Source organism: Pinus tabuliformis, chromosome 8 (assembly GCF_031772625.1).
Source record: "Pinus tabuliformis cultivar Carrire ecotype Pingquan chromosome 8, CPIR1, whole genome shotgun sequence".
NCBI lineage: Eukaryota > Viridiplantae > Streptophyta > Pinopsida > Pinales > Pinaceae > Pinus > Pinus tabuliformis.
The window spans coordinates 1649322591-1649344975 of NC_142294.1; the positions used below are offsets into that span (position 1 = coordinate 1649322591).

At 37.2% G+C, this 22385-nt stretch overlaps 1 pseudogene; it reads right to left on the bottom strand.

Moving 5' to 3' along the window:
• Nucleotides 1-258: 258 nt before the first annotated feature.
• Nucleotides 259-5537, bottom strand: LOC149242502 (phytochrome pseudogene; annotated as a pseudogene).
• Nucleotides 5538-22385: the final 16848 nt, after the last annotated feature.

Genomic DNA, 22385 nt, shown 5'->3' on the forward strand with positions numbered 1-22385 from the left:
AATTCCTAGCTTAGATAACACGATACAAAGAATGTATTCTTAGAAGTTTGGCAGCCCATATGCAGATTTATTCCCTCAAAATATGACATTTTTCTAGATTTAGGCCCCTGTGTAGTGTCGTTATGCCTTGTTCTTGGTATTGTGTTTTGTAAAGTCTCCAACTCAGCTGCATTACTATAGTTCTGCATAGATTTTGACCCAGAAATGTTGTCTTTCTGCATAGATGGTGCATCAGTTAGAGTAAAGTTCTGTGGACATTCAGGCTCCTTCTCCTCCTTGCAAAGCCAAGTAGAGCATTTTTTTCACGGTTTCACCCTGGTCATGTTGAACAAGATCAATTAAAGGCATCCCTATAACTTCATCTGCCAACAATCCTATGAGTTTAACTGCTTTAGTATTCCATCCATTTATGAGTCCATTAGAATCGATTGCCAAATTGGCACAGTTGTAGTTTTAATTAACCTTACCATCTCATTTGTCACTGCACTTAGTTCATCTATTCCTTGAAGCCTCAAGTCATTTAGTTGTGAATGTATCATGGTTTTCTTGTCACTGTCATCAATATCTTGAAAGGAATCCCTCAGAATCAACTGCAACGAATGGATGACATCCATCTCGACATCCTCCCAAGGAAGACTTCGCCTTTCAAACTTCTAGGAATGATTTGAATGATGACTGAGGGTGCATTCTCCTACCATTCTCTTTATCATTGGGATCATGTTAAGAACCTCCCCATTTTATTTCTTTCGTTGTGTGAGACTTGAACCAAAATAAGAAGTCTTTGGAGGTAATTCTGACTGCGGCTATTCCACAAATTGCATCACCTAGTGACACAACTCCTAGATAGCCTACTTCTGCAAGACTGTCAGTACTCAAACCAGTGGAATCTCTGTGATGCTCGAGGAGCCAATATGAAATATCCAATATCTGAGCCTTAGTAGGAGTGGTCCCCAAAATCCAAAGGCGTTTCCCATATAATAAAGCAACCCCATCACATTTGCAAGGTCCATAATGTTGGGACTCTGAGATACGATCCTAATAGGTGCATCACGAAGAAGCATATCACAGAGCATAGTTTGGACATGTAAGATATATTTTTCCCTCAATTGAGTGGCTAATTCAACCTCTTTGTTTAGTTGAATGCCAAAAACTTGCATCAGAAATTTACAAACATACCTCAAAGGGAAAGGGATAACCCGTGGACTTGTGTGATGGCAAACTACAAGGCTCCAAAGCTTCCTTCCTTTCTGCGGTTGCTGATGCCCACTACCTTCACTGTCATCTCCATTCTCATTTATCGTCACTAACATCACCAAAGATGCAATAGAACCCATGTTGGCTAGGAACTGCACATGGCAGCCATGAGGTGCCTATAGTGCAGATCCACACAAGCTCAAAGGCCAACACAATGGTTTGTCTTATATTACCTTCACAAGAGGGGCACAACAATCGCAAATCATTCTCACTCTGTTCTTCATGAATAAAAACCTAGAAGCCTGGGAAATATCAGTGGAAGGATAATGTATACCCAAACAAGGCTCCAGATCAGGTCTTCTCACCTCTACAACTACCTCACCGTGTTCATCTTCGTGAAATCAATATGCCGTCACATGGTGATACCCAGTAAGCTCCCACACCTCCTGCACCACATTGTCACACAACAACCAAATATCTCCACCAGGGAGAGACTGTAAGTGAGAAATGGCCTTAGCAGCCAACTTGTATGATTGCAGTGCACCAATGGCAAATACAGGCACATTAGGAGGTGTCATTGGCTCAAAGTTTATGACAAACCCTGCATCTATTATGTTAAGAATGGCATAGAATGGCTTACCAGAGCTATTGCAACGGACAAATAGTGGGTTCAAAATATGCACGTCTGCGAAGGTGGCCACTTTCTACAGGGCAGTGGTACTTGCAGGCCTGAAAAGTGTCCAGGCATCCATACCAATTATCATAAGCCCCCCGACGCTGCCACTACCACCCCCCTCTTCCTGCTGCCCCCCGATGCTCGGCACCGCATGGGCACCACTCACAACATCCAGCATCTCAGGGGCATTTTCACTGTACCCCACCACTGCAAAGCTCTCCTCCTCCACCGCAAGCCTACACCCAAATGGCTGAATCAATGTCCCCCTCAGTAGACCTTGAATGTATGCATCGACTGTCTCAAACGGAATGCTGCTTCTCTCTCCAGATATATCGACCGATTTTGTGTATTCAAATGAATGCATATACTCCTCAATTTCTGCTTGGAGCTTCACATCCACTGGTGTCTGGGTAATTACCCTTACACTGTGTTATGAAAATTATATGTTAAATACATTTTGAAATTAATATTTCTATGTTTGGTCTAATACAAGTATATAAATGATATTAATTTCCATTCTCCATTCTATTAATATCACAAAAATAGCATTTTTTCATCCCACAATATTTAGACTTTGTCTATGAAGCTCGTAAGAATTCACATTTATTTTAGAAATGTTATTTTTCTTCTTTAAATCTAATTATTGCAAATATATATATATATGCATTCATGGATAATTTCTTAGAAACCTTGCTTCAAGGACACTGCCTCTTCAAGAGGTGAGACCAATTGTGTATATGTCCTATATGAGATCCCAAGATTCATAAAATAGACATAAATGATTTCAAACATAATATAAATCTTGGGAAGGAACAACTAATGGCCATAGAAGGATTACATGACTAAAAAGGGTATTATTCACATTAGTAATTAACTTGATTATTTGAATATATTAAGCCAAGTTATCAATTAGCTTAATATTAAATTATAACTATGGCACTGAAGAAAACAATTTTATGTTAGAGCATGACCTACAAAGTACATTGCACCAGTGCCTAGCAACTATCAAGAGAAAAATTGTAAGTTATGTATAACTCACACATGAGAGGATTTGGTAGATCCTTGGGAATCTTCTCAGTACTAATAATGCTTGTTTACGAGCATAATAAAAGAAAAAAACCTTATGACTATTGTTATACACATGTATGTGAGTCAGCTAAGATTGGACAAGTCCTAAGTTGGATTCATGAGTCTTGTGTATCATACAAATATTTGAACAATTCAAAATGGTGAGAATGCGAAGAAATCAAGGTCAAGGAAGGTCATCACAAGGACCTCCTACAAGTAACCCATTACCTTCACCGGATTTGGCTCTCATCTTATGTTACCTATAAGCATTTAATGGGACTTTAAAAGGGCACCAAATAATTGAAGTGGAAGTAGAGCACCCTCCATCAGGGTTCAGAAATCTCGAGGTATCAAGAGACTCTGATAGAGGACCTCCAATTGAGGATATTACTAGGGAGCTCCAAAAGATTAAGCTCCCAGAATTTTTTGGAGGTCATGCCAACTAATGTGTAGAATCCTGGTTAGAGGAAATGAGAATGTTCTTCACACTAAGAGATTGTACTTCCAATTCAAAAGCTAAAATAGCGATATTCCAACTCAAAGATAGTGCTCTCAATTGGTGGGGCAACTTAGAGAATCAACTACACCTCACTTTGGACAAAGTTTCTTGGGAGTTATTTGAAGAAAGATTCAGGAAAAAGTACCTACCAACATATTATGAAGAACAACAGGGAGGAGCCTTCCATGCCTTGGTACAAGGAAATCATACGATAGAAGAATATGAGATTAGATTCATGGAATTGGTCGAGTATGTCTCCTACATGGATACTGACCAGTGCCAAGCAAATCGTTTCATTTATGGATTGAACCCTAATATTAGGGCAATGGTAAGGATGTGGAAACCATCCTCCATTCCAAAAGTTGTGGAACACACTCGTTATGTTGAAGAACACTTAGACTTAACAGGTGGAAACAAAACCATTTTTCCACAAAAAACAAGGTTTATGGGGAAGGCCCCTCGTACCTTTCGTAGGGGAGGAAGGTTGAGGCCACCACTATATGGAAATAGGGTTGTACCCAGAGCATCCACAATGGGGATTTAAATGGTTATTAGTGCAGCTTCACGCGCAGCTTCAAGGGCGCGTGCAAATCAAGGTCATACGTGAGGAGCAACAAGTAGGGGCAGGGGTCCCAAGGGAAGGAACTATTTCCAGACAACTCCACAACATTCTATTAAAATTCTACTACGCATCACTTGTTGGGGATGTGGGGGACCTCACTACTAGTGTGACTATTCTGAGTTACAAACTAGTAACAACTCTAGAGAAGGAAAAGCACCAATGGGGGGAGAAAGTGGCCACCATTGAATCTATGCAATAGTTGATAGCCAACAAGTTGAACATCAATATGCCGTGGTAGAAACCTCAAGTATGATAAACAAATTAAAAGTTAAAATTTTGTTTGTTTCATGTGCTACAGATAGTTTCAATTCACCAGTTCCATTAGAAAAATGTGGATTGGAAACCTATGAGCACGATGACTTTAAGCAAGTTGAGATGACTTCTAGGATAAAACAAGCAGTAGGACCTAGTGTTGACCAATGTCAGGTAAACCTCAGGATGTGTATAACTAAGTTGAAGGCATACGTCACAGCATTGGGGACGTATGATGTAATTATTGGAATGGACTGGCTAGAAGCTCATCAAGATTTGGTATACTATTTCAAGAAGAAGGTGATTTGTTTAGACGATGTAGGTAGGCCAGTTGAGATTTGTGGAATGATGAGAGGAGTGTCGCTATGATTCATATCCATGATGAAGGTAAAGAATTATCTCTGACAAGGTTGCAAGCTATATGTGGTCGAGGCTGTAAGTGACCAGAAAGGACCCTCCCTAGATCAACACCCAATTTTGTCAGAATTCAAGGATGTTTTTCCTAAGGAATTGCCTAGATTACCTCCTGTAAGGGAGATTGATTTCACAATCGACCTAAAACCCTAGTACAAAACAAATATCTAGGACACCCTATAGGTTGAAAACGCCAGAACTTTGTGAGTTTTAGATGTAGTTAAAAGAGATCTAAGACTTGGGATTTATCAAACCTAGTATCTCACCTTGGGGTGCACCAATGATTTTTGTCAAGAAAAAGGATGGTTCCTTAAAGCTATGCATAGATTATAGGGACTTGAATAGAGCCACAATAAAGAGGTACCTGATACCTAGAATAGATGACCTCTTTGATGAAATGAAGGGAGCAACGATTTTCTCAAAGATCAATCTATGATCTGGATACCACCAATTGAGGATTAAGGAAGGTGAAATCTCAAAAATTACATTTCGAACTCGGTTTTGGCACTACGAGTTCGTAGTTGTTACATTTGGTTTGACCAATGCACCAATAGTATTCATGAGCCTCATGAATGGGGTGTTTAGGAAGTATTTGGACCAACTTGTGCAAGTCTTTCTAGATGACATTCTTGTGTATTCCAAGAATGAAAAGGAGCATGAAAATAACCTAAGGGTTGTATTGACTTGCTTAAGGGAAAATCAATTGTATGGAAAATTGTCAAATGTTCCTTCTTTCAGAAGAAATTTCATTACCTTGGGCACATCATTTCAGGAGAATGGATTTCAGTTGACCTGAAAAAGGTAAAGGCCATAATGGATTGGCCAGTACCAAAAAATGCTCATGAGGTGCATAGTTTTATGGGTTTAGCAGGGTATTATCATAGGTTTGTGGAAGGGTTTTTTAGGATTGCAAAACCCATCACCAAATTACAACGAAAGGGGGCCAGGTATGAATGGGCATATGAATGTGACACTACATTCATAGAACTAAAGAGGTTACTAACTAGTGCACCAATCCTTCGAGTACTGGGCATGGGAAAAGACTTCGTTGTCTGCACTGATGCTTTGAAGCAAGGATTGGGAGCAGTATTGATGCAAGAAGGTGGAGTAATAGCTTAAGCATCTAGAAAATTGAAGAAACATGAAGAGTTGTATGATACCCATGACTTAGAGTTAGCAGCAGTGATGTTAGCTTTGAAACTGTGGATACACTACCTCGTTGGGAAAATATTTGAGTTAAGAACAGATCATCAAAGCCTGAAGCACCTCTTCACTCAAAGGGATTTGAATGCTAGACAAAGGCGGTGGAGCGAATTCATGAGTGAGCATGATTTTGAGATCTCATACATTAAGGGAAAGGAGAATGTGGTGGCCGATGCACTAAGTAGGTGGCCACGAACCTTCTCCCTAGTATCTTTAAAGGTAAATTTGAGGGAATGTGTGTTGGAGAAACTCTTTGAAGATAGTTGGTATCTAAAGGTTATCTCAAAACTCAAGAGTGGAAAGCAGATAGAACCAAAGTTTGAGGGATATGTCCTTGAACCAGATGGACTATTGAGATTTCAAGGGAGAATGTACATACCTAAGGAAGGGGGTATAAGAAGGACCATCCTCGAAGAGTCACATACAGCACTCTATTGTGCACATCCTGGAGTGTAGAAGATGTACACAGACACAAAGAAACTCTTCTTTTGGCCAGACATGCAGCACGACATAGTCTAGTTTGTCGCCAAATGTCTTGAATTTCAACGAGTGAAGGTTGACCATTGCCATCTAGCATGAATCCTACAACCACTTGGCATCCCTATGTCTAAATGGGAGGTAATTTCAATGGATTTTGTTTTGGGTTTTCCATTCACGTCACAGAGACACGATGCTATACTGGTTATAGTTGATAAATTAACAAAAAGTGCCCATTTCATTCCAGTAAGAGACACTTACGATCTTACTGATGTGGCACGATTTTTTATAAGTGAAGTTATTCGACTAAATGGGTTACCCACAAAAATTATTTATGATAGAGACTCTCGATTTACATCTAGGTTTTGGACAAGTTTGCAGTAAGCACTAGGGACTCAGTTAAACCTGAGCACTGCATATAATCCAAAACAGATGGGTAGATTGAAAGAGTAATTCAATTTATGTAAGACATGCTTAAAATGTATGTCATGGATAATAAGACTCAGTGGGAAAGGTACTTACCATTGGTAGAGTTTGCCTATGATAACAATTACCATAGTTCAATCAGGATGCCTCCTTTTCAAGCTCTATATGGAAGGCCATGTAGGATGCCACTGAGTTGGGAAAATTTGAAGGACCGAATAATAGTTGGGCCAGAATTAGTTCAAGAAATGTAGGAACAGGTAAGACAGATTCGACAAAGGTTAAAGGAAGCACAAGATAGACAGAAGAGTTATGCTGATTCACATAGGATTGATCACAGTTATGAAGTAGGGGACCAAGTTTTTATTCGTATCCAACCCAACAAAAGCACCATTTGGTTTGGTAAAGGGACAAAGTTGTCACCTCAATTCGTAGGACCTTTTAGGATCAAGGAGAAGATTGGACCAATTGCCTATCATCTTGTGCTGCCACCTCATTTTCATAAAACTCATGATGTTTTTCATGTATCTATTTTACGACATTATGTTTCTGATGAATCTCACAGACTGGATTGGAGGGAATTACAGGTCTCAGACATGGGAACCATAGTTGTCGAACCATTATGCATATTGTACCATAGGGTTAGACAACTCAGACGTTGCATGGTGGACCAAGCTAAGGTCTAGTGGGACAAGTATAGCCCAAGATCTGCTACTTGGGAGGATGCAGAGACTATATGTAGTGATTACCCATCACTTTTTGAGCATCTGTGATGCCCATTTTGACTTAGATAGCTACCTATGCTAAGGCTCTATTTTGCAGTTCTATGTTATTTATTTATGAATGCTATGTAATATTGATGCATTTAGTTGGACATATGAAACTACTTATATAAATCATTATATGGATTAGGTATTGATGATGAAAATGCTTGATGTATGACCTAATGTATGACTTACTTGGTGATGATTTATCTAGTATATGACTTATTAGAGTTATTGTTGTTTCATGTATGGCTTAAGTGGATATGATTTATCTAATGTAAGATTCATTTCCAGTATGAACTACAAAATTGACACGTGGATACTAGACTTAATAATATGATGTTTAACATGGGGAAGGGAGACGAGACTGAGGATCTCTGCGATAACTATGGCTTCCTCTCGCGTCAGCAAACCCTCTGGTGTTGCTTGGGCCATACTCGAAGCACAGAGAGTAAGGATTATTTGTTAACTACAACAGTCAGGGAGTATAAGGAAATTGGAGGCACAAAATTGCCCAGATATGGTGAATAATGGTCTTCCTTAGGAGGCGAAGACAGCCGGTAAACCCTTGATCAGTACAGGCGAGAGGGAAGAGTTTATGAAATGGATCGGCCATAGGACAGTCCGCCCCAAAGCCATAGCTGCCGGCGAAAACATGATTGACGGAGGAACTGTCTCAAGCAATAATGAAGTCCCCAGGATGGTAAATCGCAGATCTTGTCAAAGGTATGAAGGAAAATTCCAGTTCTTTGCATATCAGATTGATGATCTATTTTATTATGACGTCAATCTAGATATTCAGTTGTTATTGAGCCCTGATTGGGCGCCATACCCACCGCTCTGCGGCACCATGTACAGATCGAGTCCCGGGCAGTTAGATCTGGACAATCCTGTGGCAGGTCGACTCTCTTGGGCAACATTTATCCTACCTATGCATAGATCGAGCCTTGGGATCTCTGATCTAGACCACTGAATGGCAGATCGACCCCATCTCTGGTCAGATCTGGAATCCCAACCACTAATTAGGGGTAAGCAAAAGACGCGGAACAAAACCTCTATTATAGATCCACCGAATACAAGATTTGGATCCCCAGTAAGAGGATACCAAGTATTTTTAAAACTCCCAGAAGGAAAATCGAAACTAATCTAGGTAAAAGCAACTGATACTGTTAAGAAAATGCAAGAAAGTATAATGCAACAGTTGGGATACCCCATCAGATCACAAAATCTGATACATGGGGGCAGAGCGCTTCAAGATACAAAATACCTTTGGGAATACCAAATTGTACCTCTATCAACAATCATTCTCAATCTGAGAATAAGAGGGGGTGCATCCGTCAAGGACAGAAATCCTTACAGGGCTGAAGGAAGTGGTACTGGTTCAGGGAAAAAACCAAGTAGCATATCCTTCAAAAACATCCTACAAGGGAAAAACACAGAAGAAGCAGCACCAAATCAATCAGGTAGGGATGCCAGGCCCTACATTGTGGAACAGCTGAATCACACTCCAGAATAAAACATAGATACACCAGAAATAGATGAGCACTGCAATACATATGAAAGACAAGCAATAATATGTAGATTTAATTGCTTTTGGCCCAAACCGATGGATCTATTCCGTTGGATCTTCACGAACTGGACCATGCAATGTGAAATACATCTCTGTTCCAAAGGACTTTTCATAGTAAAATTCTTATCAGCAATCGACAGAGACATAGTAATAAAGGAAGGACCTTGGTTCTGGGGATCCACAGGACTCTTCATCACACCTTGGTTCCCATAATTTGATGCAAACACAATGGTCGTTTCCAAGATGCCAGTCTAGGTGAGATTACACAATCTCCCAATACATCTCTGGAATGATCAAGTACTAGCTGGAATTGGAAATACTATTGGACGCTACATCAAAATGGACACCCAGCGAGTGGAGGAACGAATTTATACTTTTGCACGAATATGTGTGGAAGTTGATCTCAGCAAAGGCCTGCCAGACCAGATTCAGCTGAAGCATAAACAGAGGAGCTGGACACAGATTCTAGACTATGAAAACACTGCTTTCAGATGTCGAATATGCCAACAAATAGGACACCTTCAAAGCAAGTGTCCAGCAGCCAAAAAAGATAATCGCAGAAAGAAGAAAGCAGAAAAGCAAGCAAAGGGATGGCAATTTCCCCCACCTGCTTCAGATGACGAGGAGGAAGAAGAGATGGAGTTTGCTAACCTCAACCAGACTAATCAGATGAATAAAGAACCAACAGAGAAAGACATAAATCCACAGGAACATATAGACACAGCACGGGTAATTTCAACAGATACTATGGATATGGGCATAAATAAATGTCAACACATATCATAATCGTCAGATTCTGATAAGGATAATCCACAACCTATGGCTGAAATAGCACTAGCACTTATAACTCCAACAGAACCATAGGGGGTTTGGAAAAAAGTTGAGAAGAAAAAAGGGCGAAAAGTCTGAATTTTCCCCACCTGTTCATAATTTTTTTTTTCTGTGTCACATGTTATTTCTTGAATCCGTACACCCTACGTGGTGATGAAGGATCTTTGCATATTCTCTGAGCACCATTTTTGAAATCTATTTACAGCATATGCCGGAAGGCATCTACAACATGTAATTTTTCAATCATAATGAAAGATTACGATTTTTCCAGTGGAAAACAAAAAAACATGATGTTTAACATATATCTATATCTTATATATATATATATATATATATATATATATATGTATATGTATATGTATATGTATATGTATATGTATATGTATATGTATATGTATATGTATATGTATATGTATATGCATGAATGTGAACTAACCTGCAGATTGGAAAGAACTATATGATAACCAAGATCTACTCTTCCATTGGGGAAGGTCGAGACATCTAATGAGGAAAGGTATGATGTACATTGTTCTATTACATTTTGTATCCACTTGATATGCACTCTTATGACAAGGGTAAAATGTAAATGGCAAGTGACAAGACTACCTGACAGGATTATTCGATGACAAGTATCCAACCAGCGTTGTAGTTTGGTCCATACTAGGGTGTTGACCCTAGTTGTGAGGAGGGGTGGAGGTATTTCCCACCATGTAACCTCCAAACCTAGAATCATGGGAGGGCAGTGATGGACACGCTCCCCTATTTGTGTGATGATGATTTCCAGTTGGCTACTGGGGAGGTTAGGTTGATATAGTCGACGCTTCCACCATATTGGTTTTATCAGTGGTTAGATTGGTATAGCTGATGCTACAGTATATAACAGAAGAGGATGGATAGGGTGGGAACGGAAGTAGGATAGGAAGGATATGAGCATATAGATTAGTTGGAGACTCTTGATGAGAAGTGGTGTCATTGTCTAACTTATCAAATTTTACTACTATAACTCTCTCTCTATTTTGTTATGCCTTCTTGTCAAATTGCTTTCGAACTCCTTGTATCTTTTTCACTCTAACTTCAGGATGAAGTTTTCTGAAGGAGGGGTGTATGTAATTCCCTACTTAATCTTATCATGAAAATTTTATTAATGTTTAAATTACCTGAAAATATTGACTAATAATTATCAAGAAATATTGGGACATACCTACATTTGTGAACTGTAAATTTATTTACTGATGTAAATTTTATTATTGTTATTATTCAATTCCCAACTTGTCTTCTCAAATTTAATTTTTGGATAGGAAATGGTATCCTTCAATTATTCCAAATTAAATATCCATATCTTATCCCCAAAATGTCCTCTCAAATTTACTTGGGAGAATAAATGGTCTTCCCCAATTAATTTCCAAATTAAATATCCATATCTTATCCCCAAAATGTCCTCTCAAATTTACTTGGGAGAATATATGGTAAGACAAGTCAAATGAAAGGATGAGGGGGTAGTTATGAAGTTATTGATAAGTGGTTGAGGTGGATGGGAGGAAGAGGCATAAAAGGGAAAGGATGATGAGAGGAGGGGGGAATCCTTGGTCTTGGTTTTGGAGGATTTTGTTTTGGGAGGAAGGTGGAGAAAAGAGAAGGGAGAGAAGGAGAGTGTTTGTTTAACTTGGACACACTACATCTGGTTAGACTTGGTCTCAGAGGGCTAGAGAACCTGTGGAGGTTCCCTGGGCTAGGAAATGCTTCCTAGTTGGCTGGGAGGCAAATCCAGTCAGGTAGTCAAGAGGAACATCCCAACAGAGTTAGGAGCTCAGGAGAATCTGAACTAGGCTACTGGAATAGGTATTTCTGTGTTTATTGATTACTTATGTAAATGATTGAAATGAAATTCTTATTTATTTAAATTGTGGTAAATGAATTTTAATGGCATATTATCATCAAATAAATGTTTAGATATAAATAAGTTATTTCCCATCTTATTTTGTTTAAATTTAGATAAATTTAGTTTTTTAGTTAGAGGATCCTAGGAGAGAGCCTCACACATAAGAATTCAACACTAGAGTTTCTTTGTTACAAAGCTTTTATATTTATTATGGTTAATTTTTGTGGAATTGTGGGGTTTTGAATATTTCCTTCAGTGCTAACAGTAATTAATTCCAACACCTATAAAATTTAATACTTAATCGATCCTTTATATTAATATGTGTGAATGGATTGAATTGTTGGTTTATATCCACAATGATATCCCTTTGCTTGTATTGTTAGTTTGTCTGCATAATGCAATTGTAAGTTCGTATAAGTCATTGTTGAATGGTTTGTTAGGTGATCACTTTACGTCGAGGGAGTGATGTTATAGTGTTCGTAAATGAGTGTAAGTATTTAAATGTTCCTTCAATATGGGGAAATGTTATAGCGGTTGTAAATGAGTGTAAACATTTAAATATCGACTCGATATGGGAGAGATATTTTAGTGTCAATAAAATGAAGCATTAGATCAAAAAATAATAATAATAGTAAAGCATAACTTCCACTAAGCTAAAAAACATCATAAATTTTTAAAAATAACGAATCGATTCGATTTAATTTATTACATTGTAATTTAATTTTTACACCGAGAGGCACTCTCCATCCTAGTATGGTAGAGATGTTGTAAGGTAATGTAATGTCCAGTGTGTTGAAAAGTTTAATTAGGTTTGGTCTTTATAATGACATGTGTAATTATGATTTTATGTAATTGATAAAAAGTAGAAAATAAAATTATTTTTGTAATGCTTGTCTCATGGGTTTCATGAGTAAGGAATTTTATTTTATAGTTAAAGATCTCGTTATGAGCTATTAGGTTTGGACATCAACTCATAAAGTCTATTGAGTAAATGTCAAGTGTTGAAGACCCATTTGGGTAATATACACATTGTAAAACATCATCTATTTGTGTTATATACCCTCCAAGACCTTGTCACAAACACTGCTTGAAGTTGGCCTAAGGATGATTCTTGAAAAGGCATGTCGTTCTAGGCACCGATTCAAGTTTGCTTATTCTTGATGGACAAAACCACCATAAATAGGTAGCTCAACCTTCATTCTAGTGATATAATTTTGGTAAACGATAAAAACCAGAAAATAAGTGTGAATTTTTCAAGGAAAGAAGTCTATAGTCAACCAAAAGAAGGAGAACCATCATCGAGATTATTCCATATCTGTTTTTGGGATGTCACCTCCACACGTGCAAGAATCTAGTGATTTTTGCTGACACTCATCAAGCCAAAGTGTAGAAGGAAGTCTTTCCATCCAAGCGAAGTGGTAAAAAGGTGCAAACGTTGATCAACATCCATCACATGTGTTGTAGCTAGGATTTTAAAGAGGTCGAGGATTGTAGGTCTAATCCAAGAAGTCAAGATCTAAAGGATAGTCGAGATGGAGGGAGAAGCAAGCAGTTTAACCAATGTTGACTCCACAAACAAGAGGTTAAACTAAAGAGGTCTTGTGAATTGATATTGGAGAGGTTAAATAGGTTAAGGGTCTTGATCTTGGTATTCATCAATTTAAGTCTCTATAAGAAGAAGAATTCTTTTGGGTTTTACTCTCAAGTTGGAGAGGTTTAGGCCCTGGTTGATCGCTTACATTATGTGTTCGTTGTCTCTTTATTGTTTATGAATTGGTAGTTTTTTAATGAAGAAGAAAACTATAATAATCTAAGTAAAGAGAAGATCCTAATCTAAAAAGCATTCACAAGAAGTTATCATTAGAAGAGAAATCACCTAATTGCTATGCCTTAAATTTCTCAACATGGTATCAGAGCTAAGGTGAAAAATCTAGGAAAGGGCATCTTATCAAGGGACACTCAAGTACCGAAGGATCAAATCTCGAAGGATATTAAAGTGAAGTCAATATCTACAAATAAGTATCAAAATCTTAGATCAAAGAAGATGTATACACCAAAAGAAGTCTTGGGATCCTCAAAAGACCACAAAGGCCCTACTCAAGTTGAAGGGATTTACAAACCAAAGTTTCTTGAAGACTATTCATCCTAGAGAAGCAAAATCAAGGACATTGTCATCATATTCAAAATTTCTAAGGCAATTTCCTCTCATTAAAGAAAGGATCCTACCATTGAAGAAGATCATCCTACATGCATCAAGACATCATCAAGAACTCATTATTATCAACAAGAACAACATGATCAAAGGATCTGTTATCACCAGAATAGGACCCTAATGGACTACTGATTAGGAAGACTTTGAGTAATTATTTCAAACCAAACTTTTGGTTGAGGCTTAGTCTCCTCAACCTCAGAGGGCTCTCTCACTAGGTAAAAGATTTTAATTTAAGGATTATATGGCTAACTCTATGGAAAAATCAAGTGAAAATGTATAAATGGTTGAAACACAATCAACAAACATCTATTGGGGTTATGGAGTCAGAGTATGTTTCAGTACAACAGCAAGATCAACTTAACGTGGAAGTCAGGGCATAAAGAGTCTTAATATATCAGCAAAACGGAGAGATAATGTAAGGAACACAGTTTATAAACACATGAAGGAAGTTAGAGCATTATCAATGAATTCTGAAGTAATATGTGCTCATACCACTACAAGTAAGTAAATGAAGAAAGCCATGAGAAAATCAAACATTAAAACCCTCTCTGAATCCTAAGTAGTGAAGCCAAAATCTCTGTATTAACATAAAAACATACAATCTCCTACAATAACACAATATGCTTGTTTTTTTTGAAAATTTCCAACCCTGAGGCATTCCACCTCTTGTCTTTTATATATTTATTATTACAATCTTGGATTCCCTTATCCAACATGAGGGGAATTCGAATTTCCTAGCTTGACACCTATTCATACCTAAAACAGACTATTAATTACAAGTAATAGTTAACTAACTGTCTTAGAGTCTTAATACAATCAGGAGTACAACTCCTTATTATGATAGCAACAACCTAATCTAGGAATTAAATTCGATACTTGACAGCTGCTCCTCCTTAAATTTTACCTTGGTAATATCCGTAACCCTCCAAATGGCCTTTAATAACTTCTCCTTTATCTGTCCTGAAAACTAGGAAAATGTCCCCTACACTGTAGCCTTGGTCTTCATTTATGTTCCTCGAATCTCCTGATGAAAAAAATGGCCCCTTTAATCATGTAACATATGTTATGCTAGCCATAGAACCCTGCTCTTTCACTTGTGCAAAAGTTAAACTCCTTGAAGGTGCATGAAGAAGGTCAATCTGGATGTGCTACGAAATTAACTGTTGTTTTTGTAGCGAAAAACTTTTCTTTCACATATATCCTTTGTTCTTTGATTTTTTCCCTTGCTTGAGCTTTAAACTTTCCCAAGTGACCTCTTGACATTCTCTAGCAGCATCATTCTCCAAAAAATAATCGCTTCTTTCCTTTGGGAATTGATCAAAACACCAAAACTGCACCTACAGCAGTTTCGTAGCGTGCTACGACACTGCTGTGTGAATCAATTTACACAATTTTTTTCCAAAAAAATTCTTTCTAAGGATTATTTACAGCTATTTCATTATCTACATATGCCACATATACCTAACATCACCCATCCTTGAAACATCTTCAAAAAGTAATGTCTTTTTTTTTTAACCAAAATTGTATTAGGGTTTCCTCACTTACTGCCCTGTTCATTTGTGCTCAAGCTAACCTCCTAACTTCAAGGTCCTCAATTTTCCTTTTCATCCTCCTAATATTAACTCTTAGTCGGTCATTGATCCATCTGACATACCTTGCTTCATTGATAGTAGGGGCAGTCCAGGTGAAGTATTGGGCCTTTCTGCTAACTACTTCAGGTTTTGAAGCTTTTTCATCTTCCCAAAGCCTTCATTCTGTTGAAATTGGCCTTCTCAACTGCATGTTTCCTTGCCCTTTTCTTAAGTTTAGCAATCTCAAGATTAGCAAGTTTCAATTTCTTCTTGACTTTCTCATAGTTATTTTCTTCTTCTTGAGTATTGACCACTCTGTTTCTGTCATCTTCATGCATGGGTGATGGTGGAACTACTGGAACTACGGGCTCTTCACAAAAACCTGATATCTCCCCTATTTCATCTACCTCTAGCTCTGCCTCTTGTAACCTTTTTTATCGCCTAGTCACAAGCTTTCTAGGCTTGAAGACAAATTCTGAAACTTGACCATCAAACCGTAGCTTTTTAGAGGATTTCATCTTTTTTGACTTGCCCTCATCCAATTCAATGAAGTTTGCTTGGACCAAAGGAGACTCTTCAATGTCAATAGCCTGAAGAATATCATTCAAACTACCCTTTGAGACTGGGCTTTCATGAGTGACCACTATTTTACCCTTTTCTTTGGCTATTTGACTTCTAGTTACCCTATTCTGGACTGTTTTACCAATGGATTGTTCTTGTGTTGCTTCCTTAATTTGAACTTTCTTATTTGGTGAACGCTAAGGAGTATCTTGAATAGACAATGGTGTTCTAGTCACTGGCTCCTTAACTTGCTTTCTAGCCTTCAGTTTAACAAACTTGCTTGACCTTGTTTCTGCAGGGTGACTAGTCACTAGTGATGATATTTCCTTAGCCCTAGGGCTAAACCCTGTTTTAGCTCTAAAACCAGACATAAAGAGAAATGAAGACCACTCTCTATCTACCTTCTGAAGTTCATGCAAGATAATTAATTTAACTAAGCCATGATGGAACAATGAAGTTTCACATGCCTCTTTCTTCAATTGTATTTTATCGGACATATTGCCTATACTTCGAAACAGAAAGAAAGCTAGATCTAGAGATATTATCCCAATGAAATGCAACAGGAGTTTGAAATGATAAGAATACACCTTGTGGTATCTTCCTTCGCAGGTGAAATACCTCTATATGCACGAGAGTAGGTTGGCATATGTATCTTTGACATAACCCCTTGGCACTGCTTTAGTTAAATCTGTGTCTGCAAATTCTGGCTTCAGGAATATCTTGCAGGGTGCCATTTCAAACTTAAAGTTCTTAAACCACCTTTCTTGACCTCTAGGAATTTCTGTCACCAAAGATATAATTTCAGGAGAAATTTTCAAATCTAAAACTCCAACCTTTGTATGTGAACCTGTGAAATTTAGAGCAAATTCCTTGGTCACTTGGTTATGTCCTCCCTGTAGTTTCTCACATAACCTCCAGCAACCTACTTTTTTGAAGGCTTCTTCAACTATTTTATCCTTCGTGAGAGCATCTAAGCCTTCAGGTTCCGTTCTTAGACATCAACCTGACCTGTGATTTCTTCTTTCTTCCGACATTTTTTCCTTTGAAATCCCTGTAGACAGAAAACCTGGAAGAAAACTTCCTTGCTTAATTGAGAAATTGCCTCGCTTGAACTTGTTGAAAAACCACCTCACTTGAAACCTACAGAAAAACTATGGTTTCTACTCACCTTGGGCTTGTTTACTCGAACTAAGAACCACCAAGTGTCTCTTGCACGAATATGACCAAGATCAACTAAACTTTTTTGAAATAAAAAAAAATAAAAACTAATGACAAATGACCCTTAACGAATCTAATAATGGATATGAATGGTTGCATGTGAGAGGAAAGGTTCGTGGACTGAAACCTGATGATACAATTTTAACGGTTTCTGGTGGATTTGATAGCTTCACAAGATTGATTATGAATCCCCGATTTCGTAGAGCACATAGCGTAGTTTCATGGCTTTGCGCTACGAAAACGATTAGATAGTTTCGTAGCGCATTCAATTTTTTTGAAATGACGAAACACATGAAACTTAAAATATGGTATGGGATCCATAAGGGGCCAGAAAATGTTGATGGAATTTATTTAATGATGGAAATGAGACTCTATTGCTATAACTGAAACTCTTAAAAACATAAAAAATGACTTGAACATGTCTAACACAAAAACTTAGGTACCATTATGGTCGTCCAAAGTTTTAGAAACTTTTACAGTGATAACAGGATCTATAGTGATATCCTTATTTGTGGAGCCAAGGATCACTATTTAAGAAATCTATGTTCATCAAGAAGATGTTCTCTGTAATTTATATTTTCATCAAATTCAAGGAGGTAGCAAGTGGAAGAAGCATATTCTCAAGTAAGTATATTTATGTCTGAATCTATAAAAATGGTTTTTTGCAATGAAAGCAACAATTTGATTGGGGATTCAAACAATATTGCATGGAAGAAGAGGACATATCTGAATCACATTAAAAATGAGGTTATGAAAGGACTATCACCAAACCAGTGAAATAAGATACTCAATCACTTGGAAAGTTTATGAAAGGGGAAGTGAGGGCTCAAAGGATTCTCATAGAATCCATTAAGGATCCCTTCATTCCATATGTATCTAAACTTGACACCTCAAAAGAAATATATGAAAAAGTGGTAGAGTTGTTTTCTGTAAGCACTACAGGAGAAGTTATCTCTCAAAGGAAAGAACTCTACAAGCTAAGCATATCGAAAGAAGATACTTAGGGATCTGGAAGAAATAATGTCTCACAAGGAGATGACCACAGTCATACTCAATGCACTGCCAGAGGAATGGGGTAAGTTTACTTCAAGTATTCATGGGAAAAAAAACAACTCCATTTGAGGATCTATAATCACTATGTAAGATTGAAGAAACTAGATTAAAGGAAAAAATTGATGTAGGATCTAGTAAGAAAAATCAAGCATATGTTGCTATGGCAGAGAAAAGGGGAAACTCTAGGAAATTTGGTCCTCAGAATCAGAAGAAGAACCTGGCTAAGTTTTAATGCTATGGATGTCAAGAATATGGACATTACGAAAGAGATTGTCTGAAGCTCAAAAAGGACAATAACAAAAGAGGTAGAGAAGAATCCAATATCACCGAAGAAGTGCAGGAATTTGAAAAGAAGAAGTCCAAGAAAGAGGAAGTAAGAGATATCTACTATGATTGAGATAGTCTTCCTCACCTATTTCTTTCCAAGTTCTTGTTTTCAAGTTTTCTATTGTAAGATATGGATATCATGAATCAGTAAAGAAAATGATAGGATGCATCATGGAATCAAAGAAGCATTAAAAGTGAGAGCACATGATCATAGAGGAAAATAGCTTAAATATAATAGCTCTTGGTAACCTCATTAGAAGCATAAGTGGTACTTATGGGAAAAAGAAAAAAATTATCTAGTACAAAGCTCACCATACATCGATCAAAAGGAAGCATTTGTTGGATGAGGATACTTGATATTATTTATTGGAATCTTCGTTGGAAGGTTCACCAATTAAAAGGAAGCAAGTGTTTCATCAAGAATTCCAACTTGTGGAATTCATGGGATGATGGTATGATGACAAAAGAGGTGAAGCACATCAAGGGATTGAAGTACTTTCAATCACAAAATTTGTTGAAGAATTCTATATGACCTAAAGGAAAATGAGTTATGCATGCTTGTATTCGATATTATATAGTCATGTCATATGGTTGCAGGTAACATGATCTATCTCAAGAGGATGGTCAAAAGAAAGGATCTTCGACTTTGAAAAGATGCAGGAAGGCATGGGTCACACATTTTCTAAATGAAATCAACATAATATATATGCATATGAAATATGAGGTTGTTGACAAAATTGGAGGAACTATGACCGGAATTCCCTGGAAGGAAATATGTGAAGAAAGAAAGGAAGAGATCGTGGAACATGAAACTATGAAAAAGGAAATCAACATCCAAGGACTGAAAGATTTGACTAGGATATCCCCATGAAATATATGAAGATTATGATGAAGTATGAAAAAGAAAGAGACCCCTGAAAATATATATCTTTTGGAGATTGTTAATGTGTATGCAGGATGTTGATGCAAGCTAGAAGATGCCATGATGAAATACCATCACTGAGGTAATTTTGATCTAATATTCATTTCTTATTTTTGAATGATATATGGATGGGCTTATGCAGGGATGCCAAGGGAGGAGCCATGAATATATTCCACTAATGAGGTCCATGTAGTAGGATGAAAGATACTTAAGGAATCATGGGATGAAGAAGGCAGCATGGCATGAAGGAAGGCGAGATAGGAATTGATGGATCACTTTTCCGATGAAAGGAGTAGTGACATGATCGACTCATGGATAAAGTTGATGGATGGTTTATGACCTACAAATAATTCCCAAAACATGAAGCCTTATGAATAAAGAAAAGGGGCTCTTGAAATCACGAGGAGGAGTTCTTCAAGTAGTTGGTAGTCCCATAATCTCCACCTAAAGAGTTGTTGTAGGTCCCTAATTAGGAGGGAGTCTCGAAACGAGTTTCCAACTTGGTAGAAAATTGGAATCAAATTCCTAAGCCAAGAGAGAGCTTAGGTACATTCCTTCCGTAGGAATGAGTACATTAATTCATTGGAATAGATATGTCCTCCCCAAGTTGATAGGGAGATATAGACACATCATTCTTTTCTTCACTTGGGAAGACAAAAATGAGGATCAGACAAACATTTGGCATCTGATGCTCATTGAGGATGATTTAGGGAATACAATATAAGAGTAGTCGTAGAGGAATGATATTCTTTGAGGACTATGAATATAAGATAAGAATATTCCTAGTGGAACATACTCTAAGAGAACTTGGGCAGGTTATGTTCTAACAGAGACAATGATGAGGGTGTCTATACATGATTGGTCTAGCATTGTGCTATGATCTTGTGGAGAGATAGAGTTGTTCGTCAAGGCCTTTCCATATAAAAATTCATGTTGATATGATGCTATACAAATGGGTTATTAATCTGACTCTTCTTAAGATGATTCTTCAGATTGAGAATGTCCAAGTACATTGTATGGATTATGAATACCTCCCTAGTTAAGAGGGAGTGTTGAAAAGTGTAACTAGGTTTAGTCTTCATAATGACATGTGTAATTATTATTTTATGTAATTGAATGAAAGACGAAAATAAATTTATTTTTGTAGTTCTTGTGTCATGGGTTTCATGAGCAAGGAATTTTATTTATATTTAAATCTCCCATTGTGAGCTATTAGGTTTGGTCATCAAGTCATAAAGTATATTGAGTTAATGTCAAGACTTGAAGACCCATTTGGGTAATATAAACTGTGTAAAAGATAATTTATTTGTGTCATATACCCTCCAAGACCTTGTCACGAATAGTCCTTGAAGTCGGCCTAAGGATGATTCTAGAAAAGGCATATCGGCCTAAGGATTCTTCTAGAAAAGGTATGTCGGCCTAAGGATTCTTCTAGAAAAGGCATGTTGGTCTAGGCATCAGTTCAATTCATCTTATTCTTTATGGGCAAACCACTACAAATTGGCAACTCTACCTTCATTCTAGAGACAAAATTATGGTCATGGATAAAAGGAAGAAAATCAGTGTGAAGTTTGCAAGGAAAAAATCCTATAGTCAAGCAAAGGAAGGAGAACCATCACCGAGATTATTTTAGATCTATTTTTGGGTTGTCACCTCCACACATGCTAGAGTCTACTGTTGTCTACTAAAACAAAAGGTTCGAGATTAGTAAGTTCAATCTAGAAGTTGAATCAAAGGATAATACATTACATTCATCAAGCTAAAGTGTAAAAGGAAGTCTTTCCATCCAAGTGAAGTGGTAAGAAGGTGCAAAATTTGATCAACATCCATCACACGTGCTGCAACTAGGGCTTCTAAAGAGGATGAGGATTGCAGGTCTAATCCAAGAAGTTGAGATATAAAGGATAGTTGAGAAGGAGGGAGAAGCAAGCAGTTTGACCATTGTTGGCTCCAAAAATAAGAGGTTAAACTAAATAGGTCTTGTGACTTGGCCTTGGAGAGGTTAAATAGCTCAAGGGTATTGGTCTTGGTATTCATCAATTAAAATCTATATAAGAAGAAGAATTTTTTTGGTTTTTCCTCTCAAGTTAGAGAGGTTTTGGCCCTAGATCCTAATAATCTAATTAAAGAGAAGATCCTAATCTAAAAATCATTCACAAGCAGTTATCATTAGAAGAGAAATCACATAATTTCTATGCCCTAGATTTCTTAGCACGATGAACTTTTTGACTCGGTCAAAATAAAATAAAAATAAAAATAACCATATAAAAATAAAATAAAAATTACCAATGGTATTGAAAAATGGTATGCATGTGGAACATAGCCTATTTAAAGGGGGGGATTAAACCAACCTATATCCATCTTAACACCAGATCTACCAAGTGTTGAGAGGGATCAAATCTCTTTTCACTCTAAAATAGTTTTGCATCTCAAGATATTTGCTCCCTCTCAACACTTGGTACATCTGGAGTTAAGATGGATATAGAGTGGTTATAATAAAATTATAAACAATTTTTTCCTAAATAAATATCATAATTACATATTATTTTAAAATTAATTTTAAATGATAATGATTCATATTTCACATCATATAATTAATAAATATATACAGACTTAATATATTTAAATAAATAGAGTGTGGTATTCCAT